The sequence below is a fragment of the Cibotium barometz genome, chromosome 7 (assembly GCF_041138505.1).
Source record: "Cibotium barometz isolate CiBa-2024 chromosome 7, ASM4113850v1, whole genome shotgun sequence".
Classification (NCBI taxonomy): Eukaryota; Viridiplantae; Streptophyta; class Polypodiopsida; order Cyatheales; family Cibotiaceae; genus Cibotium; species Cibotium barometz.
In genome coordinates this window covers 29,206,743-29,222,837 of record NC_141052.1, presented here as the reverse complement: position 1 = coordinate 29,222,837, position 16,095 = coordinate 29,206,743, and positions in this window count along the sequence as shown.

The window sequence follows — 16,095 nt, the reverse complement described above, 5'->3', positions numbered from 1 at the left end:
AACGGCTATCGGAGCCAGCTATCTCTAAATCAACTACAAGAGCCAGCTCCCTGAATTAGTTGTCGAAATCAGCTTCCTAAATCGATTGACAGAATCAACCATCTACATTAACTGCTATTGACATCGAGCAACTCGCTCTACTGAAAGTCATCGCCTGTTGTCGTACAACTTTCTACATTCCACAGTCAGTATTCAATATTTGGCCGGGCTTACGCATTTGGTCGGGTTTACTCATTTGGCCACGTTTATTCATTTGGCCAAGTTTACTCGTTTAACTAGGTTTACTATAGTCAGAACTAGCTTTCAGAGCCCGTTTTTTTTGCTGTCATAGTCAACTCCAACTATCGGAACCCATCAAAGACGGAATCAACTGACTATTTTGCTAAGTCAATGGCACCCAACCTGACTAGCCTACACTTGGAAGGAGCTGGAAAACTCAATAATACAAACTATGCAACATGAAAGCTGAAGATGGAGTTATTATTATTCTTCCAAGATAGTTGGGAGATGGTTTTTATGGAGAGACAACTGATCTATCTACTAAAGCCCTAGCAAAATGGGACAAGAACGCCATGTTTGTTGTCCACATGATAAAGCTGAGTGTGAAGGATGACATCCTCAGCCATATGAGAGAGGTGCTGACTCCTAAAGAAGCTTGGGACAATCTGAAGAAGTTGTATGAGTCTAAAAGCACTTCAAGGCAGATTGCCTTCCATGGAAGAAGCAGCGCTTCAGTAAGTAACAATGATGTGTTCAGCAAGAGGAAAAGGAAGATTAAATAATCAAAGAGGAAGAGGAAGACATAACAACTACCAGTCCAACAACAACCATGATCAAGGTACTGTTCTTCTAATGGGTGAGGTTGCTATTGCTCTAGAGGAATATAGAACTCATTCAATGTTATTAATGTTAAAAATATAGTAATTTTGAGAAAGATTGTAGGAAATAGCAAGCTGATCTTAAGGGAAAATCAGTCAGCTATGCTAAAGATGGAAGCTCTCAAAACTTCACATGTAGAGCATGGCAGAAAGCAGGAACCATGGTCGATTGATAGTGGGGCAAGCTCCCACATACTTGCCCCACATGACTTCTCATGCTGGATATTTTTCTAAGTTGGATTCTACTCATGATGGTTTGATTTATATTACAAATAACACTCCTAATTCTATCACAGGTAAAGGAGAATTTTCCCTTGAGCTGAACACAGGAGAAAGGAAGCAGCTTGGAGATGTCCTCTTGGTTCCTTCACTCACCAAGAACCTACTCTCAGTTGGAGCCATGGTGGATAAAGCCTTCAAAGTGGAATTTGAAGGTCAGCAAATCCTGATCAAAGATCCTTAACACAGCTACAAGGTCATCGAAAGAGATCTAAAGCATGGTAAACTCTTTAAGTTGAGTGGCTCAGTAGCAAAACTGTTAGCAATGGCTAATAGGTTAGCCTCCTTACCTCCATCAAAATTATGGCATAAAAGGTATGGTCACCTGAATTTCAATAACATGTGTTTCCCGAAATCAAAAGGCATGGTTTTAGGCATGCCATCTATGCAAACAGTTGATAAAGTATGTGAAGACTGTTGCATTGGCAATAAGCATCCAGAGCAACATTTTCTAGAAGCACGAGTAGAGGAAGAGGATTCCTTGACCTCATTCACAGAGATATCTATGAGTCAGCCCACACTCCTTCACTTGGTGGTAATACATACTATGTTTCCTTCATCTCCAAATACACTTAGGTCTTCTTCATGAAATCTAAAGCTGAAGTATTTGGCATTTTCAAAGAGTTTCATGTTATGGTTCTTCAGAAAATGACTAGTCCCAAAGGTTCACATATCATAGAGGTAACAATTCAGACATTAAACTAATAAATTATGCTCTCTAGACATCACTAATGCAGCATGATGAACCCCTCTTCTATGAGGATGTGTGTGATAAGAAAGAATGGACATATGCAATGGATGAAGAGATGACTGCCTTGCACAAGAATCACACTTAGAATTTGTGTTAGCTTCCACCCAACAAGAAAGTCATAGGCTGCAATTGGATCTACAAGTTGAGGTACAACAAGGAAGGAAAGATAGAGAGGTACAAAGCAAGACTTGTGGCTAAAGGTTTTGCTCAGAAATAGGGGGTTCATTATGGAGAGACCTTTGCACCACTGGGCCAAGATGAACTCCATCATGTTACTTCTTTCTCTAGCCTCTCTTCATAAGTGGAAATTGTGGCAAATGAATGTCAACAATGCCTTCCTCAATGGCCACATCTTGAGGAAGAAGTCTACATGCAGCACAGCAGATTATGTCAAAGCAGGAACAGAGCATCTTGTTTGTAAGCTGAAGAGGAGACTGTATGGTTTGAAACAAGCTCCAAGAGCCTAGTATGGCATAATTGATGAGCATCTCAAAGCTCAAGATTTCCAAAAGAGTAATGCTATTATACTCTCTACTACATGGTAAAAGGGAAGGAAATTGTTCTTGTTCTTCTGTATGTTGATGATCTCAATTTGACGAGAAGCAATGAAGCCATGGTTGGGGTTATCAAATCCAAACTCTCAGCCGAGTTTGAAATGAAAGATCTGAGATACCTGTTGTTAACCCATTCCTAGGGTTAACAAGAACTACCACCATTATGTTATATCAAGAAGTTAAGGTAGATACACCAAAGGGTCATACATTTAAGATATGAAGCAATGGTGTCCAAAGCTACAACTTGGATGGGTGCCCGTAATGGTGTGACGAAATACTTATGGTAATTCCCGCTTCAAGAGAATGTGGTAGCATGTAGGATGAAGTCCCAAGTGATGTACTTCATGGATATATTATGAGAGTAGTCATTGTAATAGCATTAGGCCTCTTATGAGCCTAAAGTGCCTGACTGGCCGTAGTTTAAGTGAGTGTGAACACTTATGGCCATGTATATAAGTAAATTTCTCTCACAATACAACATACTCTCCCATTGTGTAATGGAGTCTTGCTCTTGCTAATCTCTCTCCCAAATGGATGCATGTGAGGTGAGAGGAGGGACGAGCACCCGTAGTGCAACGTGGCAGTGCGACAATGCTCGCGGGAGGCATGGTGGAATGCTTCTCAAGGAGTTGTAGAGCTTGGAGACCTTAAGGGTTACGAGCTCGGCCATTGGAAAGATCCTCACGACACTTGCGGTTCACCAGGTAATCTCTTGTTGGATGTGTTTCAAGGGGGATTAGGGTGAGCCATAACATTTTTGGTGCCACTGTCGAGGAGCTATCCCTTAGCTTTTTCCACTGTTTTTCTTGTAATCTACACATTACCCATTGCCCATTATCTTAATTAATGATTTTCCATAAAAAAGATGTGAAATTGATGGTGATTTGTCTGTGATTTGGTGTAGAATAGCTCTCTTTTTTATTTATGTAAGGAATGCTTTTTGCTTAATTTGTTATTTTTTTAATGTTAATGTGGTTTTCAATGTTATTAGGGGTTGCACATAGTGTGTACTAGGTTTAATTTACATCCATTGCATCAAATAATGCAATAGAATGCATTTTTTAGTGAATGTTAGCTCTCTTTAGTGATAAACATAGAACTAAAATCCTTAATTTTAGCTTAATTTGTAAGTTTTTATTGGAATTTTATGCATTAAAGTGTTAGCAACCATTAGGAGTAGCTTAATATTTCAAAAAAATCTCAAAACCATCAAAAAACCCTTGAATTCGACTAATTTCTCTTAATGGATTGGTTTTTGTCATAAAGGGTGATTAATCCACTTTAAGGGACAAAAAGTTTAGAAAATGGGTTATTTGGGATCCAAATTGATTATGTAGGTAGTCGAAATTAGTGTTTTGAGAGCATTGCATGCATCAAAACACCTAATTACATCAATTTCTTCATCATTGGAGGACTTCGACTAAATTTTGCTTAATTTTACCTTAAAAGAAGAGACCACAATTAAGAGCTTAATTATTATCCAATTATACATTAATTTACACATTAGTTGATACACACAGCTTAGGAATTCCTTGCTCTATCCAATAATTAATATCCAATTATACATTAATTTACACATTAGTTGATGCACATAGCTTAGAAATTCCTTACACTATCCAATGATGTGCTCAATTGTGTGAATTAATTAGTGATTAGGGATTAATTAGAGGCTTTGATTAGTACAAAAGAGAGAAAGATTAGTGAAAGAATTAATCTTTAATTAATTCTTAATCACTTATTTTACATAACTCATTGAGGCTAAAGAGCATTGAATGAATAAATGCTCATGAGTTGTCAAATTGTCCATTTTGGGGATCATTTATGAAGGGCGTAAAGGGGTGTTATAAAAAGGTTGACTTTTTTATTCCCACTTATCTTTTTGGGAAAATGTCCATATCTCCTTAATTTTAAATTCAAAAAATACCCCCCCCCCCAAACAAGGAAATTTGTATTTCCCACTAGACTCCAAAAAAAAAGGTTCACGCGTGAACCATTTTCTGCACTCTCACACCTTAAGGTCTCATGGCGTAAAGGTTCACGCCCAAAAAAACTAATCAAATTTAATTTTTTCGTGAATTTCAATTCACAGCGTGAAACACTAAGCATTTCACGGCGTGAAGCACTAGGCATCTCATGATGTGAAACAGTATTTTAAAAAAAAATCAAATTTGATAAAATCCATAAACTACATCCTGCTAGTTCACGACGTGAAAGGGGATCCGTCAGCCAAAAACAATTGATTCCCACTTACCTTTTTGGAAACATGCCCATATCTCTTTTAATTTAAAATTCAAAAAATATCCCCCCCAAACAAGGAAATTCAAATTTTTCACTAGACTCCAAATAATAATAATAATAGTAAAATCAAAAATCAGTTCACGTCCTAAGCGGTTCACAACGTGAACCCTTTAAGTGTTTCACAGCGTGAAATAGTCCTCGTGCAAAAAAAAAATCAAATTTAAATTTTTAGTGAAGTCCGATTCATGGCATGAAAACCAAAGCATTTCATGGCATGAAACACTATCTCATGGAGTGAAACAGTCCCTGCGTAAAATTAAAAAAATCAAATTTAATTTTTTCGTGAAACCGACGATTCTCAATTGAAGAGATGTTTCATGATGGACTTAAAGAATAACAACTTACACAACTTGATCATTGTATCCAACCCGGAAACATTTAATCAATGTTGTAAAGAAGGAGTACGTTTAGATCACAACATGTTGGAAGATGATCATGCTATGAGATGTTCCTCAACTAAACCAAGTGAAGCAATGGCAAAAGAACGATCGATCTCGGAATTGTCATTTCTCAAATTCTATGCAGCCTTGCTTAAAAGCTTTCAATTAACATCTCTAAGAGAGGATGAAATCCTTCAAAGCCAAACATCCTTAATGTCTCTACAAGTGAGGAGCGATATGCCTTGTGTTAAGTGCAATCACTCTACGACCATCCCAATCCCCATTGTACATACAAGGCACCTATCTTTCTGTACTGCATATATTGTAAATCCTTTGGTCATGATACTACAAAGTGCTCCAATTCATCAACAATTGACTCAAAACCCCCATCTCCCATGCACCAAACAAAAACAGTCCAAAAGGTAGAAACCTCTCAAGAAGCAGTTAATCAAACACTTCAGTGTTTCTATTGTCGTGGAACTCACAAAGTGGCAAACTACACAGTTTGGAATACTTCCATGCCCATAGTCACTGACACTTTGCAACCCATGTGTGAACGATGTGGCATTGATCACATGTTCTAAGATTGCCTAGGGCGAGTTGCTTCAATGCAACTTGCCTCTCACAAAATCTAACTCTTAACATCTCAAGTGTACAAAATGGGCAATTGTCCACGCTAACCTTGAATGTACTTACATGCTTACAATCTAAAGCATGAGAGACAATAAAAAAGAATACAAAGGATAATATTTCAAAATGGTTAGAAGAACATGCCTTAAAGCAGGAACCACAATAGAAAACAAAGCCTTCTAAACCCAAGAAAAATAAGGGACAACAAACTATCCAAACCAAAGTTGAAAAAGAGGACAAGGAAAAGGATCCACCTCAAAGGCCACCACTCAAACCAAAGTTGAAAAAGAGGACAAGGAAAAGGATCCGCCTCAAAGGCCACCACTCAAACCACAACACCCACATGTGTGACACCGGATACAAAAACCAAAATTCGATCTCATCGCATGGGCAAACATAAAGAAAACGTGACGATCAAAAGAAAGTTAGAATATGAAACAAGTTCTAATACGTCACTTAGTGAGAAGGAAACAAGTTCTGATTCGGCACTCAGTGCACTTAATAGACCAATCCAGAAACTAGAACCCACCCAACCACCCCAAATTGAAAATCATGATCATATGACAAATTCAAAATGCAAAAAGCAAGCTCAGGAGAGCATGCTTAGTATGGTTGAGTGTCTTATAGGATCACCGATTGTAATTGAACCTCATAATGCCAATCCTAAAAAAGCAACCAAAATACAAAACCCGAAGGAGGACCGCTTCCCCTTTCAAGGAGGAAGACATACTCTCTACAGAAGAGTCATTAGAGATAGATTGCACAAATTATGCAGTTGAGAAAGCACATGAGGAATTCGATGAATTCCTTATGAAATTAAAGCAATCTCTCAAAACCTCATTTGGAGAAATGCTCTTCTCTCCGGTGAAGCCAGCATAACATCAGCACTTGCACCTTTAAGGGATCAACATGCCAAGACATAAAGAGCTCCATAGAATGAGACCGTGAGGATTCACAAGTTTCCAACATACCTCATTTAAAATTGTTAGAGGACCAAGTGTGCCAGTGTACACATTGGGTAGTCTTGAAAATGTTGAGAGCCAAAAAGAGGATGAAAGTGAATGGGAATATGAAACAGAAACAGGATCTAAAGCTAAAATATAAACTGAAACATCCATGGTTCTTCTTGAAGATTCTATCATGGTATAGTTAGATTTCCTTACAAGCAATGATGTTAAGCGTAAATGTACATTAATTCGCAAGTTTCCAACAACAGAACTCATTTAGAATTGTTAGAGGACCAAGTGTGCCAGTGTACGCATTGGGTACTCTTGAAAATTCTGAGAGCCAAAAAGAGGATAAAAGTGAATGGGAATATGAAACAGAAACAGGATCTAAAGCTAAAATGTAAACTGAAACATCCATGATTCTTCTTGAAGATTCTATCATGGTATAGTTAGATTTCCTTACAGGCAATGATGTTAAGCGTAAATGCGCATTGATTAGCCCTCAAGATAGTCATAACATCATGACAATAGACACTTGGGTGCCATTGGGACAATCTAAACTCATCCCTACATACAATGGTCTTGCAAGAGGAGCCAATGGACAAAACATTAAAATTCTTAGTTACTTTAGCTATGCTACTTAAACAATCGATAGAGATGTGGAATTTACATTCCATGTTACCCTAGATTCCCTTGAGTATGATGTCGTCCTTGGTGGAACTTAGATATGTGACTCGTTGTATTCAATAAATGAATCTATGTAAACAATCACCTTGAAAACTCTTGTATACATTGTGAAATTGCTCTTACGGGAGGACGAGACCTTGGAGGAGCTGGAACTTCCAACATATCTTACTGTGAAAAGATCCCTCAGATTCTGGTTGGATTGGAACTTTCCAATAAAATCACCACAACTCAAGCACAGCTTTATCCAACATGAGAACACAATCTTATGACCCTCGAGTTATGGGATTTGTTAGGTCAACCAATACTCACGGATCATCCTAAAAAAATCCCCTTTACACAAGACTTGAACATGCCATGTTTGGGATACTTTGAACATACAATATATATTGAAACTAACCCCCTTACTTGTAGGTTTTTTGTGGTCGAGTATGTGTTGGAAGCAGATTTGATATTGGGGCACAAATGGACTATTGTTGCTTGCCCAAGCACCATCATGCTTTGCTAACGATAGAGTCATCATGACGGTCAACGACACAAAGTTGACAATACTATACTGCAAGGAAGAGGATCCAACCTTAATGGATTTCTATGTTGCTGAACGCAAAAGGTTACAAGCCTCTTCCATACTCCACAAGAGACTCTAGCCTCATCATCGTCAACAATGCACATGAGTCCCAAACCTGCAGCCTCAGCACCAACCAATGTGAAGGAGGTCCCAAAACCTTCCACTTCCACCAAAAAGAAAACTCCACCAAGACATAAAAAATCAAGGTATCTTAATAGTATCAAAATGTGGGTGAAGAAGTAGCTACTTGTTGCTCAAGGCTACACGAAGGTTCCAATCAAATTTGGGTGGCGAGACAATCAAAGTCTCTTCCTCAACGCGACACTCAGGGAACCAAGGAAAAATAAAGCACTCCACAACACCATCCACAAAAGCCTATGCGAGTTCCTCAAAGAACTCCACCGAGTCAACAAGTGTGGGTACCCAAAAGATTACTACAAGCATAAGGATACTACCAAAGTAATACCAAAGCTTGGATTCCCAAGCACATCAAAAGGTCACTAAGCCTTCACAAAAAAGAAACCTCAGCACCAAAAGAATTAGCCACCACCACATTATAATGTACATCAAAGATGGGTGCATGTGCATGCGCTTTAACAACAAGGATACTATGATAGTAATCCCATCATATGGTTGCCAAAATCGAACAACGTGAAGAGAGTCTCTCTATCGACTTCAACCCCAACAGCTTCACGTTCAACAAGAATGGCAACCCAAGCAACACCAATCAAGTCACTCAACCACTCTCGTGCATTCAGCACCTACACAAGAGCTTGTGTGTCCAAGCAACCCCAATGGTAACCAACCAGCAGTCTTGCCTACCGCCTCGACAGCATTTGAGCCAAAAATTTAAGAATCAATTCCCATGTTTGCACACGGAGACTTATGAGCGCATCAAAGACAAACTCACAATGCTCTTTTAACCTCTCTGGATGTGAAGCGTAAATGCAAAAGCTATGCGGTAGACATAAGAACCTATTCTCACCAAAGGAGAATAACCACAAGAACCCGTTGCTCACAAGGTGGTAGTAAAAAAAACACACAAACACAAGGGAGTTAAACTTAGGGCCTACCTAGAAGCGATAGAAAATCACAAGCAACTCCCAAGAATCTTCAATAGCCATTATATTTTGTTAAGCTTATAGCTTACTATTCTTTTGGCTATATTAATGTAGCAAACTGCTCCATGAGTACATGTTCATACTCATGCACTGGAGAACATTTGCACCAAAGCCTCACCATTGACAACTTCCAAGTACATTTCTGGATGGGGGACCGTGGTGGGCGAAAGCCTGGTCAATGGTACAACCCATCGCTTGGAATTTCCCTTCAAATTACAAACCTCTCCAAACGACGCTACCATCTTCACAAATCAATGATCTTCAATCCTTAGTGAAGATATCTATATTAGCCTTATAAGTCGACATAATTCTTTCAATCCTCGCCAACCCGTGGCAACTTTAACAAAGAGCAGTTCAATAAGAGTCTATAGGACTCAATTCTTGTACTTCACGTATATATGCTTCATAAGAGCACTTAAATATACATAAAAACATAACATGGGAAGAAGCATGTACAAAAAGGTCCTACTCAACAACATTTGACAAGAATCCTTCCACACAAAGGGACTTCATCGAAGGCCAATTTCTTCAAATGATGAATGTCACTTCAATGAATCAAATGAAGAACTGAGAATCATCATCTCGTTCTAATGATAATGTCTACGTTCCTCTGGATCCTTCCCTCTCTTCTCTCCCATTATTAACATCTCTTAGCATCCCCACTAACATAAATCACATGTAACCTTGCTTATGATCGCCAACAAAAACAAAGTGGGCAAATCCCTCCCCCCCAAAAAAAGCTCACACAAATATAAAAATCAATCATTCGCAAAAAACCCCATCACTCCAAACCCTGAGGAATTCCCAATAAACCACTATCCTTTTTATTTACTAACTAACGTTTCTTATTCCTTCCGGAGAAAAAACGGCCATTGAACATCACTCAACATCAAAGCCATCGACAAAGCTTGTCAATTTTTCCCACACGAAGGTCTTCAACACGATCACGAGGATACGCTCGCCATCAGGAAGGGGGGAATGTTAACCCATTCCCAGGGTTAACAAGAACTACCACCATTATCTTACATCAAGGAGTCAAGGTAGATACACCAAAGGGTCATACATTCAAGATATGAAGCAATGGTGTCCAAAGCTACAACTTGGACGGCGCCCATAATGGTGTGATGGAATACTTATGGCAATTCCTACAAGAGCATGTGGTAGCATGTAGGATGAAGTCCCAAGTGATGTACTTCATAGATATATTATGAGAGCAGTCATTGTAATAGCATTAGGCCTCTTATGAGCCTAAAGTGCCCGGTCGGCCACAGTTTAAGTGAGTGTGAACACTTATGGCCATGTGTATAAATGAATTTCTCTCATAATACAACATACTCTCCCATTGTGTAGTTGAGTCTTGCTCTTACTAATCCTCTTGCTAATCTCTCTCCCTAATGGATGCATGTGAGGTGAGAGGAGGGACGAGTACTCGTAGTGCAAAGTGACGGTGTGACAATGCTCGCGGGAGCGCGGTGGAATTGCTTCTCAAGGAGTTGTAGAGCTTGGAGGCCTCAAGGGTTACGAGCTCAGCCATTGGAAAGATCCTCATGACACTTGCGGTTCACTAGGTAATCTCTTGTTGGATATGTTTCAAGGGGGGTTAGGGTGAGCCATAACACTTTCACTATATCCTTGGGATTAAAGTAGCCAAGAACATAGCCGGTGGTATCTTCATCTCTCAGCAAAAGTACATGCAGACTATTCTCAAAAAGTTTAGTATGGAGACCTGCAAGCTAGTATCTACGCCAATGGAATCCATTTTGAAGCTGATAAAGGATGAAACAAGACATCCTTTTAATACTACTTTTGCAACATTGCAATACCACAGAGAATGTTGGAGACATCTTCACTAAAGCCCTAGGCAAAGAGCTCTTTTTCAAGCATAGAGTAAGCCTTGGCATGACGGAGCTTCCCTTAAGGGAAGGTGTTTGAAAAGTAAGGGAATGCTCCATAGTTGCTCCATACTTAGAGCAAGGGAAGGCTCAATACTCTTCCACAATAAACATGCTTTTAGATTTTCTTATTTTTTATTTTGCACATCTGAGACAGCTATCTGAATCTGAATCAGCTAAATGAATCAATTGACTAAAGAATCTACTAGAGTCAGCTTCTAACCTGCAGAGTTTCTAGAAGTTAGTTTTTCGAAATCAATTGACTGAATCAGCTTTCTAAATTAGCTGGTTGAATTAGCTATCTGAGTTAGCTAGGTGAATCAGTTTATAGTCAATTGTAATCAGTTTGTAGTCAGTTGTAAGGTATAATCAATTGTAATCAGTTTATAATCAATTGTAATCAGTTTATAGTCAATTGTAATCAATTTGTAGTTAGTTATAATCAATTGTAAGGTATAATCAGTTTGTAGTCAGTTGTAAGCTATAATCAATTTGTAGTCAGCTGCCGCTGTAAGATATAATCAATTTGTAGTGAGCTATAATCAGTTTGTAGTCAGTTGTCTAACAAAGGTTTAGAGAGATGTTGCTGATCTTGAAGGAAGGTGTTAAAAGATGCAAGATTCACACCATCTAAGGTTTACAAAACCTTGGAGAAATGTGCCGCCTGGTTGGTGAATAGAATTCCTACATCAAAGGAGGAATTACAGGAGGTTGTCTTCTCAGGAGAACTGCCACAAGTTAGATAATAGGAAGCTGTAGAATTACCGGTCACACCTAATAGAATACATCGACGGAGATAAAGCCTCAATCACAATGCATCCACTATCGGCACAACGAGCTTTTCATCCTAGATCATTATAAAATCATATTTTGTATGCAGCTTCTAATGGGATAGTGAGCGATAGTGAACTGAAATGAACAAGATAGTGTGCAAAAGCCACTTGCTGAGTGTAGCCTGAGTTGACATTCACAGCACTGTATGAATTGTCAAATCTGAGCTATTTGAGCTCCTTAGTAGTAGGATTAGAGTTTTTGGGATTAGCCCATCCACAAATTAGAGTCAAAATTTATCACTCTTCTATCTCATCTGTTTCAAAAATATAAACAGTGTTGATTCAGTTTTAACTCCCTCACCCCCTCTCATCCCCTCGCTATCTCCCCAACCACCTCACTCATCCTCCCATTCCCTCTCACTCCGTCACTCCCTCGCTACCTCACCACCTACACCCCCCTCTCCCTCGCTATCTCTCTTTCCATCTCAATTGTTCTCTATCACTCTCTCACTACCTCACCACTTATACTCCCCCTCCATCGCGAACTTCCTCCCACCTCACACGCTCTCTTGCTCACTCCTCCTTCCTAGACTCTGTATCTTAGTCTCTCTCTCTCTCTCTCCCTCTTTCTCAATCCCTCAGTCCCTCTCTCCCTCTCCCAATCTCCTCTCCAACCACCTCCACCTTTCTCTCTCCCGCTTCCATCTCTCTCTCTCTCTCTCTCTCTCTCTCTCTCTCTCTCTCTCTCATTCAATGTCTCTCTCGATTTCTTTTATTTTTTCCTCTTAGGTTAAAGAAAATAACTTCAACTTGATTACTAATTATATAATATGCATAAAGCCTAGTGGTTAAGATAAGAGACTAGAGGTTCAATCTCCAAGTGGTTCTCAAAATATTCTACTAATAATCAATTAATTTTTCTTTTCACACTATCTCTTCCTAAGAGAGGATTTTCACTCGACTCCCTAGGCTTGTGAGTTCCTTCCCGACAACAAGCGAAGGCTCAACCATGACAAGGGATAATGGCTCGTGGAGGAGGGCGTGCGGAACATGGAGGACATGGACACCCAAGAATAGCTAACCATGATGAAGGTACAACAAAACCTCAAATAATGGTAGCTGCAAATGTCTCCCAAGGAAGTGGAGGACCGCCGGCTCACTTCCCCGCCCCGTAAGCGATTATTGGACCTCCACCTTGTTGTGTAAGTGAGACCAAACCCTAGAAGTTTTTTGTTGAGAAAAGGGATTGTCTAATGCATTTAACTATGAAATTTTTCTTTAAGAAAGTAGAAAAGGTTCTCTCTCTCATGTGAGAATGTTTATTGCATGGAATGCTACATGAAATATAGATGCAAGATTATGACAAGCCTAGTAATATATTTTAAAGTTGTTGTAAAATAAACCAAGGGACGTGTTCTCTTGGGGATAACCATTCCGAAGTGATCGGTCTAGGACAAGTGGTATTCCCCCACCCAAGGCAACTAACTCCCGAGTATTTACGGAGTTGGGACAATTGCTTATGATAGTTAACCCACCACAAAGCAGGGCAAGGGTTCCTTGTGGGATTGAAAACCCAATTTTGATAGGTTTCATGTTAGTGTAGGTGAGTGAAGGGAAATTTCACCTTACTAATATGTGATAATTTATCGCCATGACCGTTGTAATGCCTACATTGTATCTAACTCGGTGTGTCGAGGGATGTTTTTCGAGATTCTGTTGTAATTCAAGTTTACGATTATAAATATATTATTTTTTAAATGATTTGTTAGAATTAAGGGATAAAGAAACCAGTGAAGGAAATTAAATTAAGGAACTTTGTTATGTGATGCATTTGTACCAACAATGTGCTTAGTAATTAAAAACCTCACAGATGACTGTATCCTGATCTAGAAAGTGGATAGTAGGGCGGATCCGAGTAGTTGGATACCTTCCAAAGTAAAAATGTAGGTAAATATCACGTAAGATCCTCAAGCCATGAATGTATTTGCATATCAGATAGTCAAGGATTGGCTCCTGATAAGGCAATCTTCATAGAAAGCTTGGGGTGTTACTTACCAGTGAGATCTTTCCCTACTTCAAAAGAAGGAAGCGTACAAGAGGTGTCTTACAGGTGAAGAGAGGGTATATGTCCCATTAACTCCTAAGGAGAACACTTTTGAGAGAGAGAGAGAGAGAGAGAGGGAGGGAGGGAGAGGGAGAGAAATTAAATATCACATAAGACCTCCAAGCCATGAATGTATTCGTATATCGGATAGTCAAGGATTGGCTCTTGATAAGGCAATCTTCATAGAAAGCTTGGGGTGTTACTTACCAGTGAGATCCCTCCCTACCTCAAAAGAAGGAAGCATCAGTGACAACATTAACACGTTATGTTACAGAGGCACCTAGAAGCAACCCTAAGAACAAGCTCAACGAGAACAACTATTGTTGGCAGACCACCACATGGCGGAAGAGGCACACAGTCAGAGACACATGAGCAGCGGCTCCGTATTCTTGACCACTGCACAGACCCCTCAACCCATTCTCCGAGAAGGTCACGTTCAGTGAGTATGATGATGAAAGTGATTCTAATACTTTATATTTTTAGATCCATCAATTTGAGGTGTACTTTGCCGCTGTTTCTAAATAAGGAGAAAGTATTGTTGGCTAATTGTCACATCTCCCGTGACGCATGCTTCTGGTGGCAAGTCTAGTCTGCAGCCAACACCATGGACAGTGGCTTATTACTAGTGGGACCGGTTTGTGGTAAACTTGATTCACCAGCTCCTACCGCAAAGTATTTGATGAAACTCGAAGATGAGTTTCAAGGACTACAACAAAACTCGAAACCTGAGCTCCAATATGCCAACAAGGTCACTCAATTGATCTTTAGAGTTGCACAAGTCACATGCAGATAAATTCCTGTATGAGTTAGACTCCCAGATCCAGTGGGATGTCCATTGTTTTGAACATACAACCTTCAAGCAAGCCATCTCGCTCGCACAGAACTTCGAGATGAAGTACAATAATGGCAAGCCAAGACGACACAACCCCAAGTGCCCAAGGCATGGAGTGCCAGCAACAAGGGACCGACCTTCGGGACAACCCCAAGACAGTCTTCCAGAGCTGCAGGGCCTCCACAAGTGAGTCCAGCCCGCGGTTTACTAACCGCAAACATCCCTATTTGTGAGATATTTGTGCTACTGCTGTAAATCTGAAAACAGAGAATAAAACAGCATATATGTGTAGACAGTAGACTGCAAATGATCAAGAACCTACAGCATGAGGGAGGCCCATGAGTGCTGGTACGTACAAGTCAAGGTTGAAAACAGAGATGAAATGATGTGGGAATGAAGCACCTATTTATATAGGTGCTCATGAGCTGGTCGGCCAGGTCCTAGAGGCAACCTGGACAAGAGACCATAAAATAAGCTAAAAATGCTCTAAAAATGGTGCAAAAAATAGCAGATAAATATGCAGTGCTGGGCCTTACAAATGGGCCAGATACAAGCATGCAGAGTGTCCATCTCGGGATGAACAATATTTCCAACACCTCTTCAGCGCCAGGTGGTGGACCAACACCGGCATGCTAAAGTTGTGTGAAATTAGCATTTTATCCAGCCCTGAAAAGGGGCTTTTTCTGGATTTATTATATTTTGTTCATCTTTTTTGTCTTGCTGCTGGCCGACTGCCCTTTCACTGGACCGACCAGCAGCACGCCACCATATATATAGCATAGCCTCATCGTTCAGTATTCTATACCACTTCATAGATCATATCCGGTACCACTTCTGCTGCTGTTGCTGCTGCTGGGGACTGCACTACATCTTCTTTTCATCATCGGCTCTTCAGGTCGGCACATCAGCATTTTACATCAGGCCACACCTTGGGACAGCAGCCCGTTCTCTGCTCTACAGGTCAGCACATCAGCATTTTATATCAGGCCACATTTTGGGACAGCAGCCCACTCTTTGCTACAGTAGAGCAATTCAGCCTTTTTCTACAGCTTCCCTTGGGACAGCAGCGCACTCTCTGCTACATACAGTACATCAGCGTTTTCTTCTACAGTTTAACTTGGGACAGCAGCCCACTCTCCACTACATAGGTACATCATCGTTTTTCTTCTATAGGTAACCTTGGGACAGCAGCCCACTCTGCTTAAGCACATCATTGTTTTCTTCTACAGTTTACCTTGGGACAGCAGCCCTCTCTGCTCACCATCTCACATCATTAGGACAGCAGCCCTCTCTGCTTATCTTCACCATCAACACCACTCGGGACGGCACCCCTCTCTGCTCCTCACCTCTCACTCAGGTATTGCAGCTCCCTTATCACCAGAGCTTGCACCACTCGGGACAGCA